Genomic DNA, 22066 nt, shown 5'->3' with positions numbered 1-22066 from the left:
GGCCGAGGCAGACGGATCACCTGAGGCCAGGAGTTCGAGACCAGCCTGGCCAACATGGCGAAACCCCGTCTCTACTAAAAATATAAAAAATTAGCCGGGCATGGTGGTGGGCATCCATAATCCCAGCTACTCGGGAGGCTGAGGCAGCAGCATCGCTTGAACCTGGGAGGTGGAGGCTACAATGAGCCGAGATCATGCCATTGCATTCCAGCCTGGGCAACAAGAACAAAACTATGCCCCCCTTCAAAAAAAAAAAAAATAGACCACCAGCTTCGCTGTCCATGCCTCAACCCACAGAAAGCATCAAGAGTGCCTGAAGAGAGAAATATCCCTAAAGACAGCCAGAAACAAAGCAAGAAGGTGGGACTACCATACTCAGCCCTGGACTGTCTGCTCTGTAACTTAGCCAAAGGAGATACCAAATCAGAGTGGCTGTTCAGCAACACCACTCTCTATAGGAGGTATGTTCTACAGGTCTCCTGGGCACAAACCCCTAGCCAGCCGTCCCACATTGCCAGGATATTCCTTTTGGGACCTCCTCCATTTGGGAAGGGCAGTGCTCCAAAGCAGGGTCCCCAACTCCTGGGCCACAGACTGGTACTGGTCCATGGCCTGTTAGGAAACCAGGCCACACAGCAGGAGCTGAGCACTGGGCAAGCAGGCATGACCACCTAGGCAAGCATTACCGCCTGAGATCCACCTCCTACAGGCTCAGTGGCAGCATTAGATTCTCATAGGAGCGCTCACCCTATTATGAACTGCCCATGTAAGGGATCTAGTTTGCGTGCTTCTTATGAGAATCTAATGCCTGACGATCTGTCACTATCTCCCATCACCCCGAGATGGGACCATCTAGTTGCAGGAAAACGACTCTCACTGATTCTACATTATGGTGAGTTGTATCATTATTTCATTATGTATTGCAATGTATTTACAGAAATAAAGTGCACAAAAAATTTAATGTGCTTGAATCATCCCCAAACCATCCCCCCCCACCCACCCACCCCAGTCAGTGGAAAAACTGTCTTCCACAAAACTAGTCTCTGGAACCAAAAAGGTTGGGGACCGCTGCTCCAAAGCCAAGACAAACCTGGGGCCAAGATGCCATCTAGTGTTGAAAAAGAGGTAGTGACCTAGTGATTTAAAAAAAAGATAGTCAACAGGTTAAGTTACAAAAAATCTCTAAACAAACATATCCAATAATAACTGAAATAAGCCAGACAGATAAGTCTGGAATAAATAATCCTTCAGTGTAAAGACATACACATATATGCACAAGAAATAACAGCAAACAGAGAACTATGACAAAGCAAGAAATGGACAAAGCAAGAAAACAGTGACTGACTCTAATGAGGCATTAATACATGAGCTCTCTAACCAGGAACTCAAAATAGCAGGGGTTTTTTGTTGGTTTTTTTTTTGAGACAGAGTCTCGCTCTGTCTGTCACCCAGGCTGGAGTGCAGTGGTGTGAACTGGGCTCACTGCAAGCTCCACCTCCTGGGTTCACGCCATTCTCCTGCCTCAGCCTCCCAAGTAGCTGGGACTACAGGCGCCCGCCACCACGCCTGGCTAATGTTTTGTATTTTTAGCAGAGACAGGGTTTCATCATGTTAGCCAGGATGATCTCGATCTCCTGATCTTGTGATCCACCCTCCTCGGCCCCCCAAACAAAATAGCAGTTTTAAGGAAACTTGGTGATCTCCAAGATAACACAGAAAAGCAATTCAGAAATTTATTAGAGAAATTTAACAAAGAGATTGTTAATAATAATTTTTAAAACAAATCTTAGAACTGAGAAATAAATTTGCTTCTCTGAAAAATTTACTAGAGGCTCTCAACAGCACAATGAATCAAGCAGAGGAAAATATCAGTGAGCTTGAAGACAGTCTATCTGAAAATACACAAAGGAGAAAAAAGAAAACAGAATGAAAAGCAACAAAGATCACCTATAAGATATAGAAAACTACCTCAAAAGACCAAATCTAACAATTACTGGTATTCAAGAGGGAGCTAAACAAGGGACGGGGTGGCTTACTAAAAGAAATTAGCAGGCTGGGCACGGTGGCTCACACCTGTAATCCCAGCACTTTGGGAGGCCGAGGTGGGTGGATCATTTGAGGTCTGGAGCTTGAGACCTGCCTGACCAACATGGTGAAACCCCATCTCTATTAAAAATACAAAAATTAGCTGGCGTAGTGGTGCACACCTGTAATCCCAGCTACAGGCTACAGGAGGCTGAGGCAGGAGAATCACTTGAACCTGGGAGGCGAAGGTTGCAGTGAGCTGAGATTGCACCACTACACTCCAGCCTGGGCAACAGAGTGAGACTCCATCTCAAAAAAAAAGAAAGAAAGAAACTAGTTACTGGTCTATAAGAAATTTCACAAAAGAGGCCAGGCGTGGTGGCTCACGCCTATAATCCCAGCACTTTGGGAGACTGAGGCAGGTGGATCACTTGAGGCCAGGAGTTCGAGATCAGCCCAGCCAAGACGGTGAAACCCCATTTCTACTAAAACCAGAAAAAATCAGCTGGATGTGGTGGCATACACCTGTAATCCCAGCTACTTATGAGGCTGAGGCATAAGAATCGCTTGAACCTGGGAGGCGGAGGTTTTCAGTGAGCTGAGATGGTGCCACTGCACCTGGGCCTGACAGACTGAGACTCTGTCTCGGAAAAAAAATAAACAACAGAAAATTTTTCAAAACTGGAGAGAGATACATATATCCAAGTCCAAGAAGGTCAGGGAACACCAAACAGATTCAACCCAAATAAGACTACCCCTAGGCATATAATAATTAAACCTCTCAAGGTTCAAGGGCAAATAGAATATTTTAAAAAGAGCAAGAGAAAAGAAGCAAATACATGTAAGGGAGCTCCAATTCATCCGGCAACAAAATTCTCCTCGGAAATTATCCAAGTGAGAGAGTGAAACATTTCAAAGTGCTGAAAGAAACTACCCTCCAAGAATACTGTATCCAACAAAACTACCCTTCAAATATGAGATAGTCTTTCCCAGATAAACAAAAGCTGAAAGAATTCACTACCACCAGACCCGTCTTAAAAGTAATGCTAAAGACAGTTCTTCAATTTGAAGGGGAAAAAAAAAACTAACATGCAAAAAGAAAACATTTGAAGGTATAAAATCCACTAGTAGAATTAGGTAAATGGACAAACCCGAATAGTCTAATACTCTAATGATGATATGCAATTTAATCATAACTCTAGTATGAAGCCCAAAAGACAAACTTGTCAAAAATAATAATAGCTACAGCAACTTCTTAAAAAATCGGCAAATAATGCTGGGCATGGTGGCTCACATCTGTAATCCCAGCACTTTGGGAGGCTGAGGCGGGCAGATCACTTGAGGCCAGGAGTTCAAGACCAGCCTGGCCACTACGGTGAAACCCCATCTCTACTAAAAATACAAAAATTAGCCAGGTGTGGTGGGGTGTGCCTGTAATCCCAGCTACTTGGGAGGCTGAGGCAGGAGAATCGCTTGAACGCAGAAGAATCGCTTGAACCCAGGAGGTGGAGGTTGCGGTGAGCCAAGATCACGCCACTATACTCCAGCCTGGATGACAGCATGAGACTTTGTCTCCAAAAAAAAAAGGCAATATAAAAATATGTAAATTGAGACACAAAAAGTTAAAATGTATGGAGGACAGAGTTAAAGTGTAGAATGTTTTTATGGTTCTTTATTTGTTCATTTCTATTCTTTTGGAGTTCAAGACCAACCTGGGAGACACAGTGAGATCCTATCTCTACAAAAAAAAAACTAAAAAATTAGCTAGGCATGATGGCACACGCCTGTAATCCCAGCTACTTGGGAGGCTAAGGTAGGAGAAGCGCTTGAGCCCAGGAGACCGAGGCTGTGGTGAGCCGTGAATACACCACTGCATTCCACGCTAGGGGACAGAACAAGATTCTGTCTCAAAAAAAAAAAAACAAAAAAAAGTTATCATCTCTTAAAATGACTTGTTCTAGGGTGGGCACAGTGGCTCATGCTTGCACTTTGGGAGGCCAAAGTGTGAGGATCGTTTGAGCCCAGGAGTTCAAGACCAGCCTGGGAAACATAGCAAGACCCATCTTTACAAATAGTAATAAAAAATAAAAATTAGCTGGGTGTGGTGGCATGTGCCTATGGTCCCAGCTACTCGGGGAGCTGAGGTAGAAGGATTGCCTGAACCCAAGAAGTTGAGACTGCAGTGAGCCATGATTATGCCACTGCACTCCAGCCTGGATGACAGGGTGAAACCCTGTCTCAATAAAAAATAAAATAAGAAAATAAAATAAGTATAAGCTGTTTTTTATAAGTCTCACAATAACCACAGATAACCGCAAAAGCCTGTAATAAATCCACTAAAAATAAAAAGCAATTAATTAAACCATACTACTAGAAAAAAACCACGAAAACAGTAAGAAAGAGGAGTTACAAAGCAATCACAAATCAAGCAGCAAATGGCAGTAGTAAGTCCTTACTTATCAGTAACAACACTGAATGTAAATGGACTATGAATAAAGGAAATGTGGTATATATACACAATGGAATATTATGGAGCCATAAACAAAGAATGAAATCCCATCATTTGCAGCAACATGGATGGAACTGGAGGTCATTATGTTAAGTAAAATAAGCCAAGCACAGAAAGACAAATATGGCATGTTCTCTCACTCATAAGTGGGAGCTTAAAAAAGTGGATTTCAGAATATAGAGAACAGATTGGTGGTTAACAGAGGCCAGGAAGAGTAGGGGGAAGGGTAGGCCTGTTTCAGGTAATGGAGCAAGAAGTAAGTCCATTTGCTTGAGTCATTCACTGTTAAAATCTATTTCTACCAGTATAATTTCAAAGAAAAGTTGAAGTTGATTGGTGTGCTACCTGCCTTCTGGTCTGAGGAAAACCAAACTTCCCTTTAAGTAGTAATGAGGTTTAAAAAATTTTTTTTTTAATTTTGCAATTATCTCAGACTTGCAAAAAGTTAGAAAAATAGTACAAAGAATTCCTGTTTACCCTTTACCCCAGATTCATCAAATGTTAATACTTTAACCACATTTGTTTTATTATTCATATTCTCTCTCACATATATCTCTGTGTGAACTGGTTTTTGAAATGTTTGAGCGTAAGTTGCAGACATGATACCGCTTTACATCTGAATACTTCCTAAAAACTTCCTAAATGTTTGCTAAAGCCAGGATATTCTCTTATACTCAAAAAAATTGGCATTGATAATACTATAAACTATATTACTATTATCTATATACAGATCTTATCCAAATATTGCCAATTGTCCCATCAATGTCCTTTATCTGGCCCAGGATCACAAGTTGTATTCACCTGTCATATCTTTTTAGTCTCCTTTAATCTGTAATAGTTCCTCAGCCTTTATTTTTCTTTAATGAGCTTGACACTTCTGAAGAATACAGACCAGTTATTCTAAAGAATGAAACTCAATTTGGCTTTGTCTGAAGTGATGATATATCCTTAGTTGCATCATATGATGAGGCCCATGTCAATTTGTACTATTACTAATGATGATATTATGTGCTTCATGATATGATGCACTTAAGGATATATCATCACTTCTGCAATTTCCAAACAAAAATCCATCATCTTGAATGTGTATTTGTACCCATTAATCAACCTCTCTAAATGTCCAGTGAATTTGTAAACCCTGGCTCAAGGGGAGTTCAAGGAAAGGCATATTACTCAAGCCTGGCAGATAAAGTTTAATGGAAGCACTTTCTCTAGGACCCATCAACATACAAGCTGGTAGCAGGTCTCCAATAGTTAGAGGGAAAATGCTATTTAAATGTGATTCTGTGTAAAACCTCATATCCCAATAAAACATAAGTCCTTGTTGTTCCCTCAACTGAGAAAACAGTTGCTGTCAGCACCCGGCTGAGAAACAGGAACCCAGAGGCTGAAATAAGGATTTTAGGGCTAGAGTCAAGGAAACAAGGGGGGCACTGTGGCAAGCTCAAGGGTTCTATAACCACTGTTATTCAAAAGAAAGGAACATGTTATCTGTTAATCTCCTTGAAAGTAAGGTGGGAGGCCGGGCGCGGTGGCTCACGCTTGTAATCCCAGCACTTTGGGAGGCCAAGGCGGGCGGATCCGGAGGTCAGGAGATCGAGACCACGGTGAAACCCCGTCTCTACTAAAAATACAAAAAATTAGCCGGGCGTGGTGGCAGGCGCCTGTAATCCCAGCTACTCGGAGAGGCTGAGGCAGGAGAATGGCGTGAACCCGGGAGGCGGAGCTTGCAGTGAGCCAAGATCGCGCCACTGCACTCCAGCCTGGGTGACAGAGCGAGACTCCGTCTCAAAAAAAAAAAAAAAGAAAGTAAGGTGGGAATGTCAGATTCTAACAAAGTCATGCTAGGGGAAAGTGAGAGAGAACAGATCAATCACATTCCCCTCTTGTCCAATTAATCTTTCAGAGTCAGGGCCAAGAAATAAGTTGTAACTACACAAAGAAGACTTCAATAATAAATATGCAGGCAGAAGGGGCTCAGTCCCTGGACAGGCATCCATACAACACAGAAACTCCCAACATGCCTGTCATAATGATGCTTTCACCCTGACCTCAGCAGATCTTCAATTCCACTTAATCCATCAACAAGTCCTTCCAGCTTCAAATATATGTCTTTGAATCCAGCTATTCTTCCCCATTTCCACTGTCATTACCTTAGTCAAGCTACCATCATCTCTCAACTGCTGATTTCCTGGCTTCTATATCATCTATTTTCCAGACAGTGGCCACTTTTTCAAAACACAGTACTCTTTTAAAAACACAGCTTAAGACCATCTGATGGCTTTAAGGACTATGTGATCTGATTCCTGACTCTCTGACCTTATCCAGAGCCACTCTTCCCCTCATGAGGAACGTTTCCACCCCTGGATCTTTGTGGTTCCCTCTGAAACACTTAGATCTTTGAATGGCTTGCTTAGTTCTTTCACTCAGTATTCAGCTAAAAAGGCCTTCCTTGTCAATCCTATCTAATATTGTCCTACCCCAATCATTCCCTATTTCATTACCTTGTTTTATTCCCTCCATTTCATTCCTCCACTATCTAAAATTATTATATATTTATATTTCCTTACACTTGGCTCAAAAAAAAAAAAAAGATGAACAAAGAAGCTGGTAATTTTTTTAAAAACTACCAATGAGGTTGGAAACAGACAGAGATGACATCTGTGTATACCTTTTCCTATAATTTTAATTTCCTTTTTTTTGTTTGAGACCAGGTCACTTGGTTACCAAGGTTTGACCTCCTGGGCTCATGGTCCTCCTATCTCACCCTCCCAAGGAGCTGGAACTACTGGTGTGTTCCACCACACCCAGCTAACTTTTTTATTTTTTGTAGAGATAAGGTCTTGCTATCCTGCCAGGGCTAGTCTCAAACTCCTGGGCTCAAGCGATTCTCCCACCTCAGCTTCCCAAAGTGCTGGGATTGCAGATATGAACCCCTAACACCTGGCCCTAATTTTAACTTCTGAGTTTTTTAATTTTTTTTTTTTTAAATAGAGACAGAGTCTCACTATGTTGCCCCAGTTGGTCTCGAATTCCTGGCCTCAAGTGATCCTCTTGCCTCAGCCTCTTAAAGTGCTGAGATTACAGGCATGAGCCACTGGGCCTGGCTATTTTAAAATAAAAACCTCAATTATATATGCATTTCTTTGCTATCTGTCTATCTTCCAGAATGAAAGCTCTTTGAGCACAGGGACTTTTTCACAGAGCTTATGTATCCAGCCCTAGAACGGTAATCAGGGCTTATTAAATATTTGCTGAATAAACAAATGCATCTACAACAGCTATGACCAGCTAAGGGAGAAAAAGTTTTATCGCTCCCTTACATAGCCACTCTTAACACAGTACAGAATATTTCACCTCTGGTCATCAAAATGTGTGTGAGGCACACACACCAAGGAATGTTCCAGAGGCCACCAGCTGGATATCCTATAATTCAATTGTGACACTATTTACCTAAAGATAGCATCAGATCCCACAGGTTAAGGGCTCAGTACCACAAGGCTGCTTCCACTTCAGATGCCAATTGCAAGGCACAGGTTGTGACCTGTGCTTCTGATTGATTTGCTGTAAATTGGTGTTCCCTGGCCAGGCGCGGTGACGCACACCTGTAATCCCAGCACCTTGGGAGGGGCGAATCGCTTGAGCCCAGGAGTTCCAAATTAGCCTGGGCCACATAGCAGAACCCCATCTCTTAATTAATTAATTAATTAATTGGAGTAAATTGAGGTTTCCAAACCCCCCCCATGGGGTTTGATCAATCTGTTAGAACAACTCATAGAACTCAGGGAAACACTTCACTTACATTTACCTATTTATTACAAAGGATACAGATGAACAGCCACATGGAAGACATACATGATGCATAGGGCAAGGGATAGGGGAAAGGGCTTGGAGATTCCGTGCTCTTACTGGGAGTGCCAGGTACATTCATGTGCTGAACAATCCAAACCCTGTCCTTTTGGGTTTTTATGCAGGTTTCATTAATAGCATGACTGAATAAATCACCGGCCATTGGTAGTCAGCTCAACCTTTGGCTCCACTCCCTTTCCTAGAAGCTGGGGGATGGAACTGAAAGTTCCAACCCTCTAATCACATGGTTGGTTCTCTCGGCAATCAGCCTCCCATCTTGAGGCTATTCAGGAGTCCCCAGCTATCAATCATCTCATTAGCATATAAAAAGACACTTATCACTTAGAAGTTCTGAAGGTTTTAGGAGCCAGGAACCAGGGGCACACCCCAATTATGTATTTCTTTTTTTTTTTTTTTTTCGAGACTGGAGTCTTTGTTGCCCAGGCTGGAGTGCAATGGTATGATCTCGGCTCACTGCAACCTCTGCCTCCCGCGTTCATGCAATTCTCCCGCCTCAGCCTCCTGAATAGCTGGGATTACAGGTCACCATGCTGACCAGGCTGGAGTATTTCTTATCATATCACAATATCACATCAGCAAAGCCACGAGTTGGACCTATTCATATGAAAAAGGCGTTCCCCTCTTACCACCATCTCCTTGTTGCTATTTTTTATTCAGAGCGTGCACTCTGCCATAGCTGTACCCAACCCCTTCAATAGTGTCTCTCCTCCTCCAGAGGCCAATCCAAAATCCTCCATAGTTCTTTCATCCTCCCCCACATCAAATCAATCTGCTCTCACAATGTCAACTATTATCTGCAGAAGAGTCATTTTGCAGATTGTCCTCTCAAGTTTCATGTCTGCATCACCAACTGCCTGTTCCACCTTTCCAAATGCATGTCCAACCACTTCAATCTAGTGTGTCAAACTAGCTCTCCACTCCTGATCATCCCATTTCCTTGAGTGGACCCTTCTTTCTCCAAATCACCTAAGAGGAACACTAAGTTATTTCTGACTTTTTCCTTTACTTTATTTCCCCAAAGGGAAACCAGTCACAAAATTTAAGACACTGTCTACTTAGCATTCTTCCTCCTTTTATTATTTCCACCACGCCCCTAGATCTGGACTTACTGCAACAGCACTGACTGAAGCATGTGTCTCCAAGGTATGCCCTTCCTAATTCCACCCTGCAGGCAACCTCCAGATTAATTTTGCTGTATTGCTTCATCAGGTCAATCCCTTTTCAAAAATGGTCCATGAGCACTTACTAAACACTGTGGTGGCCCACCTGCATCAGAATAACCTGAGATGCAAAGTCCTGAGATTCACCTTCAAGAGGATTCAGTTGGTGTGGAGTAGGGCCATGATTCTGCAGTTTTAACAAGCATTCCAGATGACTGTCATGTGAGATTTCTTAGCTTTGGTCCACAAGACTCCATAGTCGACCCTTAATCTTTTTTTTTTTTTTTTTTTTTTTTAAGGCTTATTTCCATTTTCTCCTACCTTGAACTGCGCTGGTCTTACACTAAACTCATGGAATAAACCTTTCAAATGCCTGTCTGCAGGGCTTTACTCCACTAAGCTTCTTCCTTGTGAATCCTTACCGTGTTTTATTTACCTTTTCCAGACCCAGCTGAAGACCCACCCTCTCCATAAGCACCTGTTGTGTGTCCCTTTCACATGATACTTTCCCAAGGCTACCTCACACACCACTGTTCACTTACCACATGGATATGCCCTATAAGCTTCATGATGGCTTTTATAGGAAATCTCTGGGGATCTTTAACCTCAAATACACAGCCACGCTGGCAGAAGGGGGTGGGAAGAACCCTGGTCCAGTTTGGCCTCCTATTAGCAATATTGCCCAAGTCTCCTCCCCCAACAACGTTATGGAACACTAAGTCTTCCTAGAACAAAAGTTTTAAAAACAATTGACTTGGAAACGATGGATATGTTCAATGTGAATTATACCTCCACAAAACTGTCAAAAATAAAAACTTGAATAAAGGGATAACAGTGAAGAATAAAAAACTGCAGAAAGTTGTATAGATCAACAAAATGGCCTGAAACATCCCCTTCTATTTGCATGGCTGCCTCAGCCCAGTCTCTAACCCCTCCAACACCAAGTGCAGGACTGTTAAGGTAGCAGCCTGACTGATGTCCCTGGCTCTAGACTCTCCCCTTTACAACACCCATTCTCAGGAATCTGAACATCCTACTTTGTCATCTTCATGCAGCATTTGGAAAATGCCTATACAGTTCTGTCCTCCAATCTTTATGGGGTAATTTTGCCTCAAGTTTCCTCTTTAAAGGAATGTGAATGATTAGTAGCCTACGTTAGAAAATCTATTGCTGGCCGGGCGCAGTGGTTCATGCCTGTAATCCCAGCACTTTGGGAGGCCGAAGTGGGCAGATCACCCGAGGTCGAGAGTTCGAAACCAGCCTGAGCAACATGGAGAAACCCCGTTTCTACTAAAAATACAAAATTAGCCAGGCATGGTGGCGCATGCCTGTAATCCCAGCTACTTGGGAGGTTGAGGCAGGAGAATCGCTTGAACCCGGGAGGCGGAGGTTGCGGTGAGCCGAGATTGCACCATTGCACTCCAGCTTGGGCAACAAGAGTGAAACTGCGCCTCAAAAGTAAAAAAAAAAAAAAAGAAAAGAAAATCTATTGCTGCTGTCGCAAACCAACAAGTCACCAGGGACCAGGCCCAGACCAACTTGGACAAGGTATCTATTTCTAGAGAAAGCAATTATTCATTACCCACTAATTAAATCACTCTCCTACAAGAGAGTGTGGCTCTTGGGAAATGCAGTTTCCCTTTCCTCCTTCAACTAGGTGTTTCCCTCGGTCACTGGGGGAACTCAGGACATCAGAAATGGTTCAGTCCACAAGATCTCTGAGAGATTACCTCAATTGCTCAACAGTTACGTTAGAAGATAGAACTGACAGACTCACGCCTGTAATCCCAACACTTTGGGAGGCCGAGGCGGGTGGATCACAAGGTCAGGAGATCGAAACCATCCTGGTTAACACAGTGAAACCCCATCTCTACTAAAAATACACAAAATTAGCCGGGCGTGGTGGCGGACGCCTGTAGTCCCAGCTACTTGGGAGGCTGAGGCAGGAGAATGGCCTGAACCCAGGAGGCGGAGCTTGCAGTGAGCCGAGATTGCGCCACTGCACTCCAGCCTGGGTGACAGAGCGAGACTCCGTCTCAAAAAAAAAAAAAAAGAAGATAGAACTGACTTGCCTGGAACCAAATAGAGAGGAATGTAGGAATCACATTCATTTTCTCTTATGAGATAAATCCCCAAGCTCTCTCTCCCTAAGGAAAGGTGGAGGAGCAATATATCTCTTAAAGCCCCACTAAGAGAGGAAGGTCAAGAATACAGCCTAGTGAGAAGGGTGGGTCCATATAAGTTAAGATTAGGGAAATTACAGGTAGCTCTTGTAGAGCACAGTTTAGCAATGCCAAACAAGTGAGCAAACCTGAGGAAAAGATACAGGTTATGGCAGCTAGAGCTGAGGGAGGTAAACCTACAAATTACTGAAAAGTGAAACCAGTGGAAGGGTTTATGTAACAGGGTGACTCGCTCTCCTGAAGCCTTGCCCTTTATCAGCTTCAGGAAGGAGCCTCTTTCCTCCTTCTCAGGTGGGCTCTGGAGTGGCAGTTCTCAAAGCATGGTCCACAGACCCTCAGGGGACCCTAAGATCCTTTCGGCGGTCCTGCTACATAGAAAATATTTTCATAACAAAACTAAGAGGTAGCTGGGTGGGGTGACTCATGCCTATAATCCCAACACTTTGGGAGGCCAAGGTGGGCAAATCGCTTGGGCTCCAGAGTTCAAGACCAGCATGGGCAACATGGTGAAACCTTGTCTCTACAAAAAAAATACAAAAAATCAGCTAGATGTGGTGGTGCGTGCCTACAGTGGGAGGATCACCTGAGCCTGGGGGGTGGAGACTGCAGTAAGCCATGATCATGCCACTGCACTCCAGTCTGTCTTCGAAAAAAAAAAAAGAAGAAGAAGAAAACCTAAGATGTTATTTGCCTTTTTACTGTGCTGACCTTTCCACTGATAGCGCAAAAGCCATAATGAGTAAAACTGCTGGTGACTTAGCATGAATCAAGACGATGGCACGAAGTTGGATTCTTACCCACTACACTTTTCCACCACACAGTGAAAGAATACAGCCAGATTTACTTGATGGCACAGTGTAAATTTTTTTTGTGTGTGAGACAGTCTCGCTCTGTTGCCAGGCTAAAGTGCAGTGGCGCGATCTTGGCTCACTGCAACCTCTGCCTGCTGGGTTCACATCATTCTCCTGCCTCAGCCTCCTGAGTAGCTGGGACTACAAGCGCTTGCTACCACGCCCGGCTAATTTTTTGTATTTTTAGTAGAGATAGGGTTTCACTGTGTTAGCCAGGATGGCCTCGATCTCCTGACCTCACGATCTGCCCTCCTCGGCCTCCCAAAGTGCTGGGATTACAGGCATGAGCCACTGCACCCAGCCCGACACAGTGTAAATTATATTAAATCTCAATCCTTGAGTATGCTTTTTATTTTTTTTTTTTTTATTTTTTTTTTTTTTGGAGACGGAGTCTCGCTCTGTCACCCAGGCTGGAGTGCAGTGGCGCAGTCTCGGCTCACTGCAAGCTCCGCCTCCCGGGTTCACGCCATTCTCCTGTCTCAGCCTCTCCGAGTAGCTGGGACTACAGGCGCCCGCCACCACGCCCGGCTAATTTTTTTGTATTTTTAGTAGAGACGGGGTTTCACCGTGGTCTCGATCTCCTGACCTTGTGATCCGCCCGCCTCGGCCTCCCAAAGTGCTGGGATTACAAGCGTGAGCCACCGCGCCCGGCCGAGTATGCTTTTTAATATTCTGTGTGATAAAATGTGAAGTACATATAAAACATTTATGCTGCATACAGAACGTGTTGATTATCTCTAAATAAAGCACTGTGTGATTGTCTGAATTGCAGGATTTTTCTGTGGAACGCCATGTTTACTTGAAAGAATGAATGACACATAAGTAATAGTTATTCAGACTTCGCTACTTGGCAAAGGTTCTGGAAAATGAAACAAAGTAAGCCTGTCACTTCAAGGAAACCAACTGACTGTACTTGTTGCCAATGATAAAATCTGAGCTTCCCAAAGAAAATTAGAATTTTGGCAAAATGGTATCTGCCACCATGAGTTTGAGTGCTTCCCAATACTCAACTACTTCTCTGAAGAGATTGTGGTGATGTGATTTTTCTTGACACTATACAATAAACTGTGACACGTGGGAGATCTGCCTAACTCAGTGAACCAGTATTTTCCTAACAGTCATGCCTCAGATAGTGTTTCAGTCAACAGATAGTCCCCATAGAAGACAATGTCCCATAAGATTATCATTCCAGGCCGGGTGTGGTGGCTTGCGCCTGTAATTCCAGCACTTTGGGAGGCTGAGGCAGGTGGATCACGAGGTCAGGAGATCAAAACCATCCTGGCTAACATGGTGAAACCCCATCTCTACTAAAAATACAAAAAAATTAGCCGACCATGGTGGCGGGCGCCTGTAGTCCCAGCTACTTGGGAGGCTGAGGCAGGAGAATGGTGTGAACCAGGAAGGTGGAGGTTGCAGTGAGCCGTTATCACGCCACTGCACTCCAGCCTGGCAACAGATTGAGACTCCCTCTAAAAAAAAAAAAAATTATCATTCTGTATTTTTACAGTAGCCTTTTCCATGTTTCAATGTTTAGATGCATTGTGTTGCAACTGTGTTGCAACTGCAGACAATACTCAGTATGGTGACATGCTTTTCAGGTTTGCAGCCTAGGAGCAATAGGCTATATCATGACTGAATAGCATGACTATATCACATGTTACAGAATCATGTATGGATCTAAGACCCAGTCAAAGTGAGACAGATCCATGGATTTTAACATAACAAAGTATGAAATGTTCACTGATATCATTTCAGATTCCACACTGTAACTAGCCTTTACAAAATCATGCCTTGTTTTGCATAGTACCAATACCCACAATTATCTGAGAAGACTACTGAAATACTTCATCCTTTTCCAGCCATCTGTGTGAGGCTGGATTTTCATTACTCAATCAAAACAACTATCACAATAGATTGGAGAAACAGATATGAAAATCCAGCTGTCTTCTATTAAGCCAGACACTAAAGAGATCTAAAAAACAATGCCACTCTTCTCACTAATATTTTTAAAACAGTAACATTTTTTAAATGAAAACATTAAGTGAACTTATGCTAACTATAACTTAGGTTAGAAATGCTGTTTGTGTTAACTAACTTACGTTAGCATAAAGTTAATGTAAATTGTAACATAACTTATGTAAAAATGTTATTCATGTTAGTAATGGGCTAATTACTTCTAAATGAATATTTCAGTTTCTAATATGATAAATATTAAAATATAGGCTAAGCGCAGTGGCTCAAGCCTGTAAGCACTTTGGGAGGTTGAGGCGGAAGGATCGTTTGAGTCCAGGAGTTCGAGACCAGCCTAGGCAATATAGTGAGACCCCCCCCAACTCTAAACAAAATTTAAAAATAAAAAATTGAATATTGAAATATATATATATATATCCCTTTTTTTAACTGAAGATTCCAGAGACCTTTTTCAAGCACATAAAGAAATCCTGAGCCCAAAAACTCTGAGCTCTGAGCGCTGCTGATCTAGAGAAGCACTAGGGTCCAGCATATCTATGAGGGCTCTGAAGGACAAGGTCCTTTGTATTGTAAGGCCTAAGAGAAATGAGCACTCTCAGTATTTGTTCCCAAGTCTACCAGAAGAGAAGGTAAGAAGTAAAAGGCATTAAAGGAAAACCTTTTCTCTGTAATTTACTGACTTTTGGTGATTTACCAAAGCACCTGATCCCAGGCTAAAATTCAGACACTATGATCAGACAATTCCAAGGTCATTGAAGGAATCTAGTGAGAAAGCTAAATCCAACTCCAAAACATGAGTATCAGATAGATTCTGAAGTTAAGGCTTCATGTAGATACAGATTTTTTCAGCAAATGACAACTTCCTATTCACACATTCATTTCTGCATTTGGTTACGTATTCTCTCTGCCCTCTTCTTCCTTCCTCTTTCCTCTACCCATCCTTTCAATGTTGGTGTTCCTCTGAGTTCAGACTTCTCACTTTGCCTGGCACACAGTGAGCACTCAACAAGTGGCAGCTGCCATTATTACCTCTCTCCCAGAGCAATCCCTTCCACGTCACGGCTTCAACCACCTCCTATATTCTCAATTCTATCATCACCCAGGCCTCTCTCTTGTGAGCTCCAGACCTACAGAATGAATTCCTGGGCCTTTCTACCTGGATGTACTGCTACATCATCACCCTGAAATCAGAAACTTACAATCATTCTACACTGCTCCTTGTCCCATTCTCCTGCCTCTATTCTGCCACCAGGTTTTGTCAACACTACCATGGTTAACATCTCTCTAAACCCTCTCCATTTCCACTAGAGCAACCATAAAGCCTTCATCATCTCTAGCCTAGGCCACTATAATAGTTTTCTCATTGGCTCCCTGCCTCCAGTCTAAAATTCTTCCTATTCAACCAACATATTGACACTACAGTAATCTTAAATCCAAATCTGACATTATTTTCCCGCTAATTATCTTTCTGTGGTTTTCCTGGAACATATTCTTTACATGATTTTACTCATGTATCCCTGAAAGAATTTTTAAAACCATGTGTTCCTTACATATAAGGTAACGTCTAGGCCAGACACAGTAGTTTACTCCTGTAATCCCAGCACTTTGGGAAGCTGAGGCAGGAGGATCACTTGGGCCCAGGAATTTGAGACCAGCCTGGGCAACACAGAGAGACCCCCAACACTACTAAAAATTTTTAAAAATTAGCCAGATGGGTGGCGCATGCCTGTAGTCTCAGCTACTCAGGAGGGTGAGACGGGAGGATGGCTTGAACCCAGGAGTTGGAGTTTACAGTGAGCTATGATCACACCACAGCACTCCAGCCTGGATAACCTCCTGGGCTCAATACATCCTCCCACCTCAGCCTACAAACAGCTGGGACTACAAGAGCACGCTACCATGCTTGGCTAATTTTTATTTTTTATTTTTTGTAGAGAAGAGGTTTCGCCATGTTGCCCAGGCTGGTCTCGAATTCCTGGGGCTCAAGTGATCAGCCTGCCTCGGGCTCCCAAAGTGTTGGATTTACAGGTGTGAGCCACCACACCCGGTGTTAAAATAGGTATTAACTATCTTACCGAGTAACACACACCTGAACTAAAAGAAATCTCTTTAAAAATTTTATGCAAGTTTTATCCAAAATAACTTAAAAATTCCATTGTCCCAAAGGACATTCCCGTTACATTTAACTGTTAGGTTCTTTTCAGAATATCCTAACAAAGAATACACTTTACATGAATGGGATTGTGTATTGGCAAGCCTTCTGGGTTGGGAGGTAACTTAAATCACTAAAGGAGGTGTTCCTGAAAATAAATATTTCCAAAGTATTCCTTATTTGTATCTGAGGACATTTTTACACTCAGGTCAATACACCATATTAAAATTTGGGAAGTGTGAGGGATTTGCCACACACAGCCTCCTCCCCTTTTTTTGTAAGGGCAGTCTTAGAAAAAGAGTTCATCGGGGCCGGGCGCAGTGGCTCACACCTGTAATCCCAACACTTTGGGAGGCTGAGGCGGGTGGATCACGGTCAGGAGTTTGAGACCAGCCTGGCCAAGATGGTGAAACCCCGTCTCTACTAAAAAATACAAAAAAATTAACCGAGCGTGGCAGCGTGCACCTCTAATCCCAGCTACTCCGGAGAATGAGGCAGGAGAATCGCTTGAACCCGGGAGGTGGAGGTTGCAGTGAGCCAAGATCGTGCCATTGCACTCCAGCCTGGGCGACGGAGCAAGACTCTATCTCAAAAAAAAAAAAAAAAAGTTCACTGGGAAGCTGAGGATCTGGAAATGTATTCATCTAAAGCTAGACGTGCAAGTGTATCCCTTGGAAGTCTAGGACCCTGATTACTCCAGCTTGAAAACCACTGCTCCAGGGATATAGTTCTAACTCAGCAAAACATCCAAGGCCCTTTGTGATCTAACCCCTATTAACTTCACTCTTTCTATTTGTCACTGGTTGGCTCCCTCCAAATCTAGCCCAGGTCTGTCAAACTGTTTCCAGTTCTCTTTTCAGTACTTGCTGTCTCTTTCCTAAAGCCACTGTGTATCTGGAATGTCCTCTCACCTCTTTATTCCTAGAAAACACTTGTTAATTTTTCAAGGATTGATTCAGTCCAATCAATAAGTAGCTGCTAACTTTCTGAGCACAAAGTGGGTGGTTTAAATGCAAACAGTGTCTCGGTATTCAGTGCAAGAAACAGAAGGATGGGATGGAACACTGTCCCAAAGGGTCCCCCAAATGCTAAATCAACAGGTGCTGCAGTTAAAGAATAGGGGATTTGGAGTATCTGAGAAAGCAAAGACGATTCCATCAAGGAAGGATTAAAATATTTCCTAGATCCAGAATGGGAATGTGAAGACCAGGAGGAATGGGAATAATGTCGTTTTCTAAGTAAGTCTGGATTAAGTATTTCCTGTTCTATCACAGCACACACCACAGTATGGCAAATGCTCGTTTACTTGATTAATAATCTCCTAGACTGTAAATTCCGTGAAAACATGCTTGTCCTATTAGCCACTCTATCCCCTCAATCCCTTCCATTGTACCCAAGTTCATTAAATATTTGTCGATGTTTACTAAAAATTGTTTAGTGAATGATTAAATAAAGGAATTGATGAATGAAGAATTAAATTCCACAGGATCTCAGATCCTGTTTGAATCTGTAGAGTTTAGGAACGTATTCCTCTACAGATACTGACGATGGAGAAGTGAAAAAGTAGATATCCTTGTTAAATTCGGCCCTGGAGCCTGCGAGGAGCTTGGGCTCACACCCAGAGAGAATTTAAACCTCAACGCGGCAGGACAGAGGAGGCTCGGAGGCCAGGACTAGGGGATGGGGCAGGGTTCGGGCACCTGGAGACGAGGCCGACTAAGTTCGCGGGGCGTGGCGGAGAGGAGAACGGCTCCGAGGAGGCGCGAAGTCCCGGCCGGGTAGGAGGCCGCGGCTCCCTGGCCTCCCGGGGTATGAGAGGTGGCGGGAGGAAGCGGGGCTAGGGTGAGAGTGGCCGGAGGGCTGGGGACCCGCGCGAAAGGACTCGGGTAGAGGGAGGTCGAGAGCGTGGAACCGGCGGAGTGTCTGGGGTCAGCTCCCCTGGCTCCGCAGCCGCACTCACCTAGGGGATCCAGCTTCGCCCCGGCTCGTCACCGGCTCCACGCTACTTCGTCCCTAGGCCTGCTGGGCTACCCGGCAGCCTCAGGCGCCCCTAGCAACCACGCACCGCCACGCGTGACCCGCGCACTCGGCCGCCAGCGCCGCTGCCGCCTGCCACACACTGCCGCCTGCCACACACTGCGCGCGCCCCCAGCGGACAGACCGAGGGTCTGGAAGGAGAGGGCGGGACGCAAGCGCGGAGAATCTCGGGGGTTCTAGGGCCTGCAGGGTCGGGTCGTCACCTGCCTCGCGCACGCGCAGTCCCTTCAATGCGGTGGGATCCGGAGAGCGGAATTCTGGGAGATGTAGTCCCGGGGTTACAGCTCTGAAAGGCTCGCATTCAGGACTCTCCCTTTCTACTCTTAATTCCACCTACTCCGTATGGACTGTTTTGTTTTTTAGAGACAGAATCTCGCTCTGTCGCCCAGGCTGGAGTGCAGCGACGTGATCATAGCTCACTGTGAACTTGAACTCCTCCTGGTCAAGCGATCTGCCCGCCCCTAGCCTTTCGAGTAGCTGGGACTACAGGCACGCCAGCATGCTGGGCTTTTTTAAAATTTTTTTTACTCAGGACAGGGTCTCACTATGTTACCCAGACTGGTCTTAAACTCTTGGCCTCAAGTGATCCTCCTGCATCAGCCTCCTGGTCGCTGGGATTACGACGGGAGCCCCCACGCTTGGCCTGGACTCTTTGGCCTTTCCTCAATTGAAAATCAAAGGGCCCAGGCTCTGTTGAAGGATTTCTAGTAAAAGCCTTTGAGTTTGACCGCAGGAAAGGGGAGATTGCCCGATTCACTCTGCCTCCCTCTAACCCATCCTTCCCTAACCCCAACCCACCCAGCGGGGCAAAATTAAAACCACTTGCCTGCTTTATGGGCTTCAAGTGTGAACGTTAGGAAATACTGACTCAATTCCTTATCTCATTAGCTTCCCAGGCAAGCCAGATCGTGCTCCTGTCTCAGATGTCCCTAGACCTGAGAGATTTGGAGATCTAAGAAAGCTGGAAGATGAAAGGATCTTTCCTAGGCAATTGGCTACAGAAATAAAGGGGACAAAGATAAAACTAATCTGATGAAAACAATCTGGACCAGAGGAAGGATCTCAATAAATAACTTATTTAGGCAACAGTTGTTGATGGATGCTAAAAGTATTAGATAATTTATGGGAGAATTTTACACTGAAGGATGTACACTGAAGATAACCTACATGTACTAATCAATCTTAGATCACGAAACATGGGACAGCTGAGCATTGTGTTTCCTGATGTGATGCAATTGAACAGAAATATTTATGAGGTATAGTGTATTTTTGTAAAAAAAAAAAAAACAGTTGAGTGACTAAGTTTTGGCTGTAATTTCCAGTTTACGAGAAATAAAGAGAAACAACTGTATAACACTACAAGAAAGCAATCAGACAAATCCAGAATGTGGGCCAATGTACAGAATAAATGACCTCTTCTTCCTTCAAGAATTTTAGGGTATAAAAATGGGGAGAGGTTTTAGATTATAAGAGATATAAGAAATATATTCAAATGTTGGCCAGGTGCAGTGGCTCACACTTGTAATCCCAACACTCTGAGGATCACTTGAGGTCAGGAGTTCAAGACCAGCCTGGGCAACATGGTGAAACCCTGTCTCCAACAAAAAATACAAAAATTAGCCAGGCATGGTGGTGCACACCTGTAGCCCCCAGCTACTCAGGAGGCTGAAGCAGGAGAATCACTTGAACCCAGGAGACAGAAGTTGCAGTGAGCCAACATCGTGCCACTGCATTCCAGCCTGGGCAACAGAGCAAGACTCCCTCTTGAGAAAAATAAAAGAAATATATTCAAATGCAATGAGTGCAGCTTGTTTGGACCCTGATTCAAACAAACTGTAAAATGACATTTTTGAGACTGAGAAATAAAAATTTTAAGTACCGCCCCAACCAACTTAATGGACCCCCTCTTGGCTGAGGGGACGCTAGAGCAACCTTAAAAACTGAGTTCCCGGCCGGGCGCGGTGGCTCACGCCTGTAATCCCAGCACTTTGAGAGGCCGAGGCAGGCAGATCACGAGGTCAGGAGATCGAGGCCATCCTGGCTAACACGGTGAAACCCCATCTCTACTAAAAATACAAAAAATTAGCCGACCGTGGTGGCAGGCGCCTGTAGTCCCAGCTACTAGGGAGGCTGAGGCAGGAGAATGGTGAGAACCTGGGAGGTGGAGCTTGCAGTGAGCCGAGATCACACCACTGCACTCCAGCCTGGGTAACAAAGCGAGACTCTTGTCTCAAAAAAAAAAAAGAAAAAAACTGAGTTCCTGGCTATGATGAGATGGGAGGTCCAACACGCTTCAATATGCCCTTTCCTTATTAACCTTTAAACAGAATTCTTTCCTAAGGAGTAAGCAGAAACCAGCTCTAGAAATCAAGAAAGGGATGATTAATCCTTCATTGGTTTTAGAGGCCAGAACCAGACTCCCTACTCTTTGCACTTTCTTTTTTTTTTTTTTTTTTTTTTTTTGAGAAGGGATCTCACTATGTCACATAGGCTGGAGTGCAGTGGCATGAACACAGCTCACTGCAGCCTCAAACTCCTGGGATGAAGCAGTCCTCCACCTTAGCCTCCCAAGTAGCTGAGACCACAGGCACAAACCACCACACCTGGCTAATTTTTAAATTTTTTGTAGAGACAAGATCTTGCTATGTTGCCCAGACTGACTTCACAGTTTCAAAATGACAGCCCATCAGTTTCACAATGCATCCCTTCCTAAAACTGACCATCATCTCCAGATGGGTTTTGGAGGAGGGTGCACAATGAGGGTTTTCATTTCCTGTGCTTTACCTTTTGACATCAGAGGGCTGAAAACTCCACCCCAGGATCATGTGAATGCAGCCATTTTTTGAATATGCAACCCATGAAGAGGCATGAAGCTCAATTGTGCATGCATTTGTTTCTTTCATTATCATGACTCCTCCTATAGCTTATTAAATATGTGTATTTAGCCACCCCACTCTGTGTAAATTCCTGTTCCCTTTACCCCTCTCTCAAAGTACTTGCTTTCAGCTTCTGCCAGAAACTATACTTCCCAGCCTGTCAGAATGGCCACCTTGCAGGCTGCAACCCTTTATAAGAAATAAAGCTCTCCTTTTCAAATTTATGAGTCCCGAGATTCTTCATTGTCAAGACTATGTAAAAATCTGAATAAGGATTGAAAACATTAAGAACATAGCTGATGTGCCAGGCCCAATGGCTCAAGTCTGTACTCCCAGCTATTTGAGAGGCTGAGGTGGGAGGACTACTTGAGCCCAGGAGTTTGAGGCTGCAGTGAGCTAACACTGCACCACTGTGCTCCACCCTGGCGACCC

The 22066-nt window shown here is 44.1% G+C and overlaps 1 protein-coding gene across 12 annotated transcripts in view; it reads right to left on the bottom strand.

The window, feature by feature from the left end:
* The window catches only part of TTLL4 (tubulin tyrosine ligase like 4), a 45699-nt gene extending 26736 nt beyond the window's left edge, over positions 1-18963 (bottom strand). For 6 of the 12 annotated variants that reach the window (XR_010122231.1, XM_063645091.1, XM_055290670.2 and 3 more), the window contains exon 1: positions 18682-18931. The gene's annotated coding sequence lies outside the window, so the exon portion shown is untranslated. Of the gene's footprint in view, positions 1-18421 lie in introns of all 12 variants that reach the window. The other 6 variants (XM_055290668.2, XM_063645090.1, XM_055290667.2 and 3 more) reach the window with 5 other exon arrangements.
* Between the last annotated feature and the right edge of the window lie 3103 nt (positions 18964-22066).

This window comes from Symphalangus syndactylus, chromosome 8 (assembly GCF_028878055.3).
Source record: "Symphalangus syndactylus isolate Jambi chromosome 8, NHGRI_mSymSyn1-v2.1_pri, whole genome shotgun sequence".
Lineage (NCBI taxonomy): Eukaryota > Metazoa > Chordata > Mammalia > Primates > Hylobatidae > Symphalangus > Symphalangus syndactylus.
Note: the sequence above shows the minus strand (reverse complement) of the source record. Positions and strands in the feature narration are given on the sequence as shown.